The sequence below is a fragment of the Pongo abelii genome, chromosome 19 (assembly GCF_028885655.2).
Source record: "Pongo abelii isolate AG06213 chromosome 19, NHGRI_mPonAbe1-v2.0_pri, whole genome shotgun sequence".
NCBI lineage: Eukaryota > Metazoa > Chordata > Mammalia > Primates > Hominidae > Pongo > Pongo abelii.
Window position 1 is genome coordinate 32,062,088 of NC_072004.2, and position 13,518 is coordinate 32,075,605.

Genomic DNA, 13,518 nt, shown 5'->3' on the forward strand with positions numbered 1-13,518 from the left:
TGAAGGGCCCAAAGCTCATGGCTTTGGAGGGCTCAGCCCATGTTGCAGCTGTCATGGGTTGAAGGTTCTTCTTGCCCGTGGTTCTCCCGAGGCTGGTGTTACACACAGCTAGCTCTACAGTTCCTGAGCCTTGGTGACAACCCCACTCCTGTAACTCCATGCGGTACTGCCCTAATGGGGACTCTTTGCGGTGGCTCTGACCCTACGATTCTACAGGGCATTGGCCTAATAAAAGCTCTCTTCAGTGGCTCCACCCCTGCTACAGGTTTCTGCCTTCTCTCTCAGGCTGTTTGTTGTAACTGTTGAAATCTAGATGGAGGAGGACATGCACCTACAGCTCTTGCATTATATGAGACTAAAGACTTAAACCCACATGGAGGTCACCAAGATTTGCTACTTGCATCTTCCACTGCTCTGGTGTGAGCCACACTTGGGTTATCTTGGGCCCTACCTGGGGTAACCAAGGAGCAATGTGCACCAGAATGCAGGGAACAGAGTTCTGAGGTGGACCTGGGCAGTGAGTTTATATAAGACACCCCAGGTTTGCCCCCCTGAAACCATTCTCCCATTCTCGAGCTCTGGGCCTGCAATGGGAAGAGCAGTCTAAAAGATTTTTCAAATATCTTTAGGGTCCTTCTCCCACTGTAAAGCCTCTGGCTTTACACTATTCATACTCAACTTCTTATTAAACATTCTCTTGGCTACAACCTAGGTTCCCTCTACTAAAAATGCTTGTTCATTCTGTACCACAAGGCCAAGGGGAAAATCCTTCAAATCTCTAACCACTGTTTCTTTTTTTTTAATTAAAATTCTGCCTTTAAATTACTTTTTGTCCTGTTATTTTGCTATACAAAATTGAAAAAAGTCACATAACACCCTGAATGCTCTGCTGTTTAGATTGTGCCTTCCAACAGATGTGCTAGTTGATAGCTCTTGCATTCTGCCTTTCAAAATGCCCTTGGGCATGGACACAATTAACCAAATCCTGAGCCACTTTATAATGCGTATGACCTTTCCTCTGGTTTCTAATAGGTTATTCCTTATTTCTATCTGAGACCCCTTTAGTATTGCCTTTATCATTCATTTCCCTCCCAACATGTTGATTAAAATCACTTAGGTAATCTCTAAGATGTTTCAATCTTTCTTTACAGTTCTTTGCTTCTGAGCACTCAGAAATTCTGCTGAAACTCCTTGTTTATTGCAATCTAGGGTTTTCTAGCATGTTTCTCCAAACTTTTCTAATCTTTATTCATTATCAAGTTCCAAAGCCACTTTCACATGTTTATATATTTTTATAGCAACACCTCACTTCTCTGATACCAGTTTTCTGTCTTAGTTCATTTTTTACCTGAGACTAAATAATTTGTAATGAACAGAAATTTAGTGACTCATGTTTTGTAGGGTAGGAAGGCTAAGATTGAGGGGCTGGATTCTGGCAAGGGCTTTCTTGCTGCATTATCCCATGACAGTAAAATTGCAGGAGAGGGTGAGAGAAAGCAAGAGATCAAACTTACAACCCCAAGCCCTTTTGTAACAGGCATAATCCATTTGTGATAGGCATCACACTCATGACTTAAAAACCTCCTGCATTAGTCCATCCTCACTCTGCTAAAAAGAACTACCTAAGACTGAGTAATTTATGAAGAAAAGAGATTTAATTGACTCACAGTACAACAGGCTGTAAAGGAAGCATGGCTGGGTGGCCTCAGGAAACATAATCATGTTGGAAGGCAAAGGGGAGGCAAGTACGTCTTACTATGGTGGAGCATGAGAGAGGGAGTGAAAGAAGAAGTGCTACACACTTTTTAACAAGCAGATCTCATGAGGACTCAGTCATTATTATGAGAACAGCAAGGGGGAAATTTGCCACATGATCCAATCATCTCTCACCAGGTTCCTCCCCCAACATTAAGAATTACAGTTCAACATGATTTTTGGGTGGGGATACAAAGCCAACCATGTCACCTCCTATTAGGCCTCACCTCCCAACACTGTTGCATTTGGTATTAAGTTTCTAATGCATGTGTTTTGGGGGATATACTCAAACCATAGAAGACATCTACATATGAATTTTGGATTCATATCCTATCATGTATTTTTATAAAGTTTTCCCTTCTTTTTTGCCTCTGGACATCAAGAGGGGTATTTTCTTTTCTTTCTTTCTTTTTTTTTTTTTTTTTGAGATGGAACCTTACTCTGTCACCCAGGTTGGTTTGCAGTGGCATGATCTCAGCTCACTGCAACCTCTGCCTCCCAGGTTCAAGTGATTCTCCTGACCCGACCTCCCAAGTAGCTGGGACTACAGGAGCCTGCCACTACACCCAGCCAATGTTTGTATTTTTAGCAGAGATGGGGTTTTACCACATTGGCCAGGCTAGTCTCAAACTCCCACCACCTACCTCGGTCTCCCAAAGTGCTGAAATCACAGGCATGAGCCACCGTGCCTGGTCCAGTATTTTCTATTTATACATAACTCAGTTCAATTATTCTGTTATGATGTTTTAAATGACACTTTAGCCTTCTACTTGGTTCTTAATGTGATTATATTTTGGGAATTTTATATTATTGGATATTATGGTTTGGATATTTGTCACCCCAAACCAAATGTGAAATTTGAACCCCAGTACTACAAGTGGGACCTGATGGGAGATGTCTGAGTAATGGGGGTAAATCCAACATGAGTACATTAATTCCTTCCCTCTGGAGTGATTGAATTCTCACTCTATTAGTTTGCATAAAAGCAGATTGTTTAAAAGGACTTGGTACATTCTTGCTCTCTCTTGCCTCCTCTCTCATGATATGATTTCTGTACACATCACCTGCTGACTTCCCTTTGCCTTTCACTATGAGTGGAAGCAGCCTGAGGTTCTCAACAGAAGCAGATGTCACCAGCACCATGCTTCTTGAACAGCCTATGGAACTATGAGGCAAATAAACCTCTTATCTTTATAAATTACTCAGGCTCAGATATTCCTTTATGACAACAAAAAAACAGACCAAGACATTTATTTTAAATCTACAAATAATTTATTATTTTTGTAGATTCAGTTTTATGGCAATATTATTTGTTCATTCATCTATATTGTGACATATATTAATCACAAATCATTTTAATATTTGTGCTCAATCTTTCCAAAATCTAGATAATCTGCTGATGAATTTCTTTTTTGCCTCTTGGCTTTTCATTATTTGTCCACATCTCCTGGTATGCCTTATAATATTTAAGAGTGTCATTTACTAAATACGAACAATAGGAGAAATACTTTGAGGCTTTCATTGAATATCAAGCACTTCCATAAAGAAACACCACATAAAAAATGGGCAAAGGACATTAACAGACATTTTCCTAAGGAAGGTGTACATGCAGCCAGCCAACAAACATATGACAAAAATCTCAAAAACACTGATGATTCGAGAAACACAAATCAAAATTACGATGAGATATCATGTAACACCAGTCAGAATGGTTATTATTACAAAGTCAAAAAATAACAGATGGTGAGATTGTGGAGAAAACCAAATGCGTATACACTGTTGGGAGGAGTATACGCATTTAGCCATTGAGGTATACATACTATTATTTTTATATTTTTTACACTGTGAGGAAATGCCTTTTATGCAATTTCTAATAAAGTTCTTCGCCTATTTTTCTACTGAATTGACTGTGTGTGTGTGTGTGTATACAATATCACAGTATGAGTTCTATGTTACATATATACATATATGCAATGGAATTAGTGCTATATCATCATACCTGAATTGTACTCTCCCTCACTTGCTTTTTTGTTACTTTCTTAATTGTATTTGTTTAGGACAGGTTTTTTAAATTTTATGATAGTTAATTTATCATAAAGCATCAATGGAAGTGCTTACAGTTTACACTATATCCGCCATTGTGGAAGGCAGTGTGGTGATTCCTCAAACACCTAAAGAGAGAAACACCATTTAACCCAGCAATGTAATTACTGTGTATACACCCAGAGCAATATAAATAATTCTATTATAAAGACACATGCACACAAACGTTCATTGCAGCACTATTCACAACAGCAAAGACATGGAATCAACCTAAATGCCCATCAATGACAGACTGGATAAAGAAAATGTGGTACTTATACACAATGGAATACTATACAGCCATAAAAAAGAACAAGAACATGTTCTTTGCAGGGACATGGGTAGAGCTGGAGGACATTATCCTTAGCAAACTAACCGAGGAACAGAAAACCAAACACCACAAGTTCTTACTTATAAGTGGGAGCTAAATGATGAGAACACGTGGAAACATGAAGGGGAACAGCACACACTGGGGTGTTTCAGAGGGTGGAGGGTGAGAGGTGGGAGAGGATCTGAAAAATTAACTAATGGGTATCAGGCTTAATACCTGGGTGATGAAATAATCTGTACAACAATCGCCATGATACAAATTTGCCTATGTAACAAACCTGCATTTGTACCTCTAAAACTAAAATAAAAGATTTTTTTAAGAAAGCATTTACTTCAGGACACAGGCATGGTCAAGGACTTCATGTCTAAAACACCAAAAGCAATGGCAACAAAAGCCAAAATTAACAAATGGGATCTAATTAAACTAAAGAGCTTCTGCACAGCAAAAGAAACTACCATCAGAGTGAACAGGCAACCTACAAAACGGGAGAAAATTTTCGCAACCTACTCATCTGACAAAGGGCTAATATCCAGAATCTACAATGAACTCAAACAAATTTACAAGAAAAAAATAAACAACCCATCAAAAAGTGGGCAAAGGGCATGAACAGACACTTCTCAAAAGAAGACATTTATGCAGCCAAAAAACACATGAAAAAATGCTCACCATCACTGGCCATCAGAGAAATGAAAATCAAAACCACAGTGAGATACCACCTCACACCAGTTAGAATGGCAATCATTAAAAAGTCAGGAAACAACAGGTGCTGGAGAGGATGTGGAGAAGTAGGAACACTTTTACACTGTTGGTGGGACTGTAAACTAGTTCAACCCTTGTGGAAGTCAGTGTGGTGATTCCTCAGGGATCTAGAGCTAGAAATACCATTTGACCCAGCCATCCCATTACTGGGTATATACCCAAAGGACTATAAATCATGCTGCTAGAAAGACACATGCATACGTATGTTTATTGCGGCACTATTCACAATAGCAAAGACTTGGAACCAACCCAAATATCCAACAATGATAGACTGGATTAAGAAAATGTGGCACATATACACCATGGAATACTATGCAGCCATAAAAAATGATGAGTTCATGTCCTTTGTAGGGTCATGGATGAAACTGGAAATCATCATTCTCAGTAAACTATCGCAAGAACAAAAAACCAAACACCGCATATTCTCACTCACAGGTGGGAATTGAACAATGAGAACACATGGACACAGGAAGGGGAACATCACACTCTGGGGACTGTTGTGGGGTGGGGGGAGGGGGGAGGGATAGTTTTGGAGATATACCTAATGCTAAATGATGAGTTAATGGGTGCAGCACACCAGCATGGCACATGTATACATATGTAATTAACCTGTACATTGTGCACATGTACCCTAAAACTTAAAGTATAATAATAAAATAAAATAAAATAAAATAAAATAAAATTTAAAAAAAAGAAAGCATTTACTTAACTTTAAGCTTGGCAGATTTTAAGCAGATCATTTCTACCCATTCTGTGATTGATCTAATCAAGTTTTAATTTTGGTCTCTCAGTAGGTATGTCTTCTTATTATTTGCTCTTACAATTGAAGTAGCACTTAGAAATATGGGCCATTATGATTTAAACACAAGTTTGTCAATTAAGTCTAAATTACTATCTCTCTCTTTCTCTGTTTCTCTCAAATTAAAAATTGTAATAGGATATATATTTTGAAAACTTTACCTTACCTGTAAATAACACCATAAAGAAAAATTATTTTATATAGATTAGAGATCTAAACTGGGAAATAAACCACATAACTTCTAGAGAAAAAGAATATTATTTTCCATACCTCAGTATAGGTGAAATTTTCAAAAATAAAAAAAGAAAACACTATAAATTAACTATCATAAAATTTCAAAAACCTGTCCTAAACAAATACAATTAAGAAAGTAACAAAAAAGCAAGTGAGAGTACAATGCAGATATAATGATATAGCACTAATTCCATTGCATACATGTGTATATATAACAGAATTCATACTGTGATATTGTATACACACACACACACACACACACACAGAGTCAATTCAGTAGAAAAATAGGCAAAGAACTTTATTATAAATTGCATAAAAGGCATTTCCGCAAAACGTAAAAAATATAAAAATAATAGTATATACATTTCAAAGGCTAAAATGAATACAAAACAAATTACTAAAAGATTTCAACAATGTACTATTCAAATACAAAACAGGTATCTTTCTCAGAGGTCTGTAAGTAGTAGATGGTGATAAAATACTTCCAGAACAGCATTTAAATATCTCATTCCTTAGATGTTTATACTTTTAATAAATATTTCTCCATACGTTTATCTTTCTAATACTTATGTATAGTTACACCCTTTATGGATTGTTCTAGTAGGTACTCTTTTCTAATTTGCATCTTTTTCAGCACATTAATTTATTTTATCATCCAAAGTTGCCAAACTACTTGGGTATATTAATCCACTGAAATTTATCCACTAAAATTAGGCATTATAGAAAGAAAGGATTCTGCAACATGATGGAATTGTCAATTAATGGCAAGATGGATGAAAAAATAAAGATCTTTTAGTTTGACTTTTGTTACACCTGATATTTAAACATACATAGAAATATACCCAGAGTTTTCAGTCTCTCAATTTAGAGGACACAAGAAAGACAACAGTTTGTAAACAATTCATAAGCAGCTAACATGTTAAACAAAATGCTAGTATACCATTTGCATTGAAAAACACAATTTTCACAAAGAGCAAAAAAATCAGGAAAGACAAGCTCATTCTTTGCTTAGGCCGATTTACATGAAGACCCATATCATAAACTGAGACTACTTCATCTGAACACAACAGTAGTATGATTAAATTGTTTATTAAAATAGATAATAAATTTCCAAAGTATAGATTAGGAATATGAATTTTAATACCACTTTATTAAAACACTTGAAATAGCTTTTGATTCTTTAGAATTTTTTTAAATGTATTTTTTATTGAAAATGTGAATATAATAAATATATATATATAATATCCTCAGTGTATCTTCTCATGGAAAAGAATTTTAGGACAAAATCTCACGCTTGTTTGAGGCCTGGCCATTTGATTTTCAATACACCCTGGCTCTCAGCAAACACTCAGAAGTGTGCAGTTTTTCTCAGTTATTCTACTTGTACATGGAAAGACTGGCATAAAACAACTGTCCCAAATTGTCATCTGTGGTCAACAGTTTATATGTTACTTAAAGTCAGAGGGCAGAAATTCCTCAAAGTACCTCACAGGGCAGTCATTCTAATCATAGCATCTCTTTTGCATCTTGTTCTTATTTGTAGAGACATGAAGTTCAGATAAAGTTATGCCACTATGACCTGCACTGTGGGCAACATCAAATAGTTTAAGATATTTTACCTTTCACCTGGGTCTGTGGTTTCTATGCAATATTTACCCTTGTGCCAATCCTGAAGTTATCATTTTACTTAGCAATGTAATGTAAACATTAAGGGAACAATGACAACCAATACAATAAATGTTAGTGTTTTTTAGTTAGAACACAGATTTGATAAAGTATAGAAAAAAGTATTTTAGTATCTCAATTAAGTAAATAATTTTCAGTAATATGTATCTATTATTGAAATAGTTTAGCCTCCGTGTTCAAATAGAATTGAAGACTTAAGCACAGTGAGAATCTTGAGAACTAAATAAAATAAATAATAATCTCAATGAAAATTGTCAAAAAAAGTTAGACATAGTCCTTGACCAAAAGAACTAAACATTTTAAAAACATATTTCTTCTTTGAAAATAATATTCACCATACATCAAACATTTACACCATTATTTGACACATTCTTCTCTCTATTTCTAGCATTGTTGAATGTGCAATTTTTTTTCTCCATCTTTCTATCAGACTTGAAGTCAATACACAAAACTGCTTGTGGAAAAGGTTTGGCAGCTACAGCCACCCAGATATAAAGATATATGTGCTGTTAGCTCTGGCAGCTGGGCCTATGTGTGCTCCTCAGTTACAGTTCTCGTCTGACCTCATGATTGGCTCCACTGTTAGCTGTGGTGACAGCTGTTCTGCTGTATTGAGGTTTGGTCTATTATTTATTATTTATTGCAACACAGGCCAACACAGTTAAGTAGCTCTATCTACTAGACGCAATTGTGCTGAACAAATTTCTTGCCCCAAAATCCCTGATCTGGAGAATATGATATTAAGGAACCAGAGGAGCCCACAGTCAGCAAAAACAGGAGGAACATTAACTTTTTTCATGCTGTACTTATTAGAGGCCCTCCCTTTATCTCTTCTGCACATCAACAATATAAAGTATAAACTAGAAAACTTTATTTTTTTAAAGTTTTGTAACAAAAAGGGGTACATTGTGGTAGTTTAAAACAAAATTCAAGTATTCAAATTTGCATTATCACTGTAAGAATTTTAACAAATAGAACTCTTGCAACGAATTATAAAGTGTAAGTTTAGGAGACATAAAATGAGAAAATTGACATAATCCAATGAGTACATTTATATTTATAAATTTCTTCCTAAGCACTGTGTTGAAAGCATATCACAAAAATTTTATTTTGTGATTTAATTATTTTTTAGTATGACACAATTTCTAATTTCCCTTGTGATTATTTGCTTTGGCCAGGTATTATTTACAAGTGTCATTTCATTTAAAATCAAGTGAGGATGTTTTAATGTCTTTTTATTATTGATTTCAAATTTAATTTTATTAGAAATAGACAACATACTCTATAAGATTTTAATCTGTTGAGATAATTTTACATATTTTTTGACACAGTATGTGATTTAACTTAGCATATCATGCGGACATTAAAAGATGTTCATTTTATGGTTCTTCAATTTAGGGTCTGATGTGGTTTGGCTCTGTCCTCACCCAGATCTCATGTTGAATTGCAATCTCCAGTGTTATGGGAGGGAGCTGTTGGGAGGTGATGGGATCATGGAAGTGGATCTCCCCCTTGTTGTTCTCATGATAGTAAGTTCTCATGGGATCCAGTTGTTTGAAAGTATGTAGTACTTCCCCCTTTGTTCTGTCTCTTCCTCCAGTCATGTGAAAATGGCCCTTTTTTGCCTGTGCCTTCCATCATGATTGTAAGTTTCCTAAGGCCTTCTCAGCCATGCTTTCTGTACAGACTGTGGAACTGTTAGTCAATTAAATCTTTTTTCTCCATAAATTAGCCATGTCTTTATAGAAGTGTGGGAACAGACTAATACAGAAAATTGATACCAGAAAAGTGGACATTGCTATAAAGATACCTAAACATGTGGAAGCGATTTTGGAACTGGGTAATGGGCAGAGAGGTTGGAACACTTTGGAAGGCTCAGAAGAAAACAGGAAGATGAGGGAAAGTTTGGATCTTCCTAGAGATTTTTTAAATTGTTGTGACCAAAATACTGATAGTGTTATGGACAATGAAGTCCAGGCTGAGATGGTCTCAGATGGAGATGAGGAAATTATTGGGAACTGGAGTAAAAAGGTTACTCTTGATGAGCTTTAGCAAAAAGACTGGCAGCATTATCCTCCTGTCCTAGAGATCTGTGGAACTTTGAACTTGAGAGATGGTTTAGGATATCTAGTGGAAGAAATTTTAAGCAGCAAAGGATTCAAGACATGGTCTGGCTGCTTTTAACAGCATGCACTCATATTCAAGAGCAAAGAGATTATCTGAAACAGGAACTTATATTTAAAAGGAAAGCAAAGCTTAAAAGTTTGGAAAATTTGAAGCATGGCCAAGTGGTAGAAAAGAGAAAAACTTATTTTCTGTGGAGGAATTCAAGCAGACTGCAGAAATTTGCAAAAGCAGAGAGGCACCAAATGTTAATACCCAAGACAATAGGAAAGATACCTCAAAGGCATTTTAAAGACCTTCATGACAGCCCTTCCTATCACAGGCCTGGAGGCCTAGGAGGCAAAAATGGTTTTGTGTGCCAGGCCCAGGGCCTCACTGTTCTGTGCATCCTTGGGTCATGGTGCCTGCATCCCAGCCACTCCAGCCCCAGCTGTCACTAAAAGGGGCCAGGCCACTGCTCAGGCCACTGCTCCAGAGGGTACAAGCTGGAAACAACCAAGGATTCCACATGGTATTAAGCCTGTGGCTGCACAGAACTGAGGTTTGGGAGCCTCTTCCTAGATTTCAGAGGTTGTATGGAAACACCTAAATGTCCAGACAGAAGTCATCTCCAGGGATAGAGCCCTTTTGGAGAACCTGTACTAGGACAGTGTGAAGGGGAAATGTGAGTTTGGAGCCCTCACACAGAGGCACTACCTAATGGAGCTGTGAGAAGAAGGCCACTGACTTTCAGACCCCAGAATGGTAGATGCACCAACAGTTTTCACAGTGTGACTGAAAAAAGCTACAGGGAATCAATGCCAACCCATGAAAGCAGCCACAGTGGCTGAACTGCCCAAGGCCTTGTGATCCCACCCCTTGTGTCACTTGGCCTGGATGTGAGACATGGAATCAAGGAAGAGTATTTTGGAGCTTTAAGATTTAATGACTGCACTGCTCGGTTTTGGAGTTGCATGGGGACTGTAGCCCCTTTGTTTTTGTCACTTTCACTCTTTTTGCGTGGAAAGTCATACCCAATGACTGTACCCCAATTATATCTTGAAAGTAACAATTTTTTTTTTAAAATTTACAGTCTCAAGGCTCATAGGTGGAAAAGACTTGCCTTTTCTCAGATGAGACTTTAGACTTTGATTTTTGAGTTAATGCTGGAATAAGTTAAGAATTCAGGAGACTATTAGGAAGGCATACTCATGTTTTGAAATGTAAGTAGAACATGAGATTTGGGAGGGTCTGGGACAAAATAATATGGTTTTGCATTGTGTGCCTACCCAAATCTCAAGTTGAATTGTAATCTCTATCGTTGAGGGAGGGACCTGGTGGGAGATATTGAATCATGGGGGTGGATTTCTCCCTTGGTGTTCTTGTGATAGTGAGTGAGTTCACATGAGATCTACTTGTTTGAAAGTGTTTAGCACTTCACACTTCTATCTCTTTCTCTCTCTCTCCTGCTGTCCATGTGAAGATGTGCTTGCTTCCCCTTCACCTTCCTTGAGGATTGTTAAGTTTCCTAAGGCCTCCTCAGCCATGCTTCCTGTACGGCCTGGGGAACTGGGAGTCAATTAAACCTCTTTTTTTCATAAATTAGCCAGTCCCAAGTATGTATTTATAGCATTGTAAGAATGAACTAATACAGGGTCCAAGATATTAATAAAATGAAAATGTTTAAGTACATATAGATAATTTATACTTTTATGGATTCAGTTATTTTTAAAACTAGATTCTAAAATTGGGAGTCTTAACGTATGTAAATGTCACTGTGGATTTGTATTTTTCTCCCAGTAGTACTGTTAGCTATCTCTATGTATTTTGAAGCTTTGCATTTAGCAGCATACTCATTTTGATGTTATGCTAATTGAAGTAATTTGATTATCATCATTGCAAAATATCTCATTATTTTGGTAATATTCATTTTCTTGACTTCACTGTTGCTTGAATAAATATCATCACACTATATTTCATTTTCATACTGTGTGCATTGGAAGGCTTATCTTGCATTTAGTCTCTACATATCTGTATTTAAAGTATGCCTCTTATAGAAAGGATATACTGCCTCTCAGCAGTTTTTCCAAGTCTAACAATCTCTAGTTTTTAATTTCAAAAGTTAATCCATTTGTATGTAAGAAAATGTTAATGTTATATTGTTTCTATTTGACTCATTTGTTATTGAAAAGATCATCTCATCTAAATTTTCTATTTTTTCTTGGCTCAATCCAATATATATTTTAAATTTTAAATTTTTAAATAATACATAATAGATGTGCAATATTTGAGGTATATATGATAATTTAACACAATCACACAATTTGTAAGATCAAATCAGTTTAATTGGAACATTCATCATCTTAAATGTTTATATTTTCTTTATGCTGGAAACACTTGAATTTTCCTCTTCTAGCTATTTTGAAATAAACAACAGTTTATTGGTAACTATATTTACCCTGCTGGTCTGTCAAACACTAGTTATTATTTCTTCTGTCAAATTGAATATTTATTTCCATTAATCAGCCTTTCTTCATCTTCTGCCCCCTTGCATTCCTGGCCTCTGATAACCACCAATCTAGTCTACCTTTGAGAAATCAATTTTTTTTAACTTTCAATTATGAGTGAGAACAAATAATATTTGTCTTTGAATATTGATTGAATATTTCAAATCCTCTCTTCTAGTTTCTGTGAAATACATAATATATTGTGGCAAACTATAGTCACTCTAGTTTCCTATTGAACATTAGAATTTACTTTTTCTACTTAACCGTATGTTTGCACCCAATAATGAATCTTTCTTTAATTCCCCCTCCTACTCACAAACCATTCTCAACCTGGGGAATCTATCATTCTGTGTTTTAACTCCATAAGTTCATTTTTTTATTTCAGTTGATTTCTAGGGAACAGGTGGTATTTGGTTACATGAATAAGTTTTTCAGTGGTAACTTCGGAAATTTGGGAGCACCCATCACCTGAGCCGTGTACACTGGACCCAAAGTATAGCCTTTGATTCTTCACGCCACTCTCAGTCATTTCTCTGAGTCCCCAAAGTCCATTGTATTAAATATTTGTGTCCTCATAGTATATCTTTCAGTTATAAGTGAGGACATGTGATGGTTGTTTTTCCATACCTGAGTTACTTCATTTAGAATAATGGTCTCCAATTCCATCCAGGTTACTGCAAATGCCATTATTTCATTATCTTTTATTGCTGAGTAGTATTCCATGGTATATATACCATAGTAAACCACTCTTTGATTGATGGAGATTGAGGCTGGTTCCATAATTTTGCAATTGTGAATTGTGCTGCTATAAACATGCATGTGCGGGTATATTTTTCGTAGAATGACTTCATTTCCTCCAGGTAGTTACCCTGTAGGGGGCTTGCTGGATCAAATGGTAGATCTACTTTTAGTTCTTTAATGAAACTTTACACAGTATTCCATAGTGGATGTACTAGTTTACATTCCCATCAAGAGTGTAAAAGTGTTCCCTTTTGACCACATCATGCCAACATCTATTTTTTTTTTATTTTTATTTTTTCTGAGATGGAGTCTTGCTCTGTCACCCAGGCTGGAGTGCAGTGGCATGATCTCGGCTCACTGCAACCTCTGCCTTCTAGGTTCAAGCAATTCTCCTGCCTCAGCCTCCTGAGTAGCTGGAATTACAGGCATCCGTCACCATGCCCAGCTATTTTTAGCATTTATAGTAGAGACAGGGTTTCACCATGTTGGCCAGGCTGGGCTCGAACTCCTGACCTCGTGAT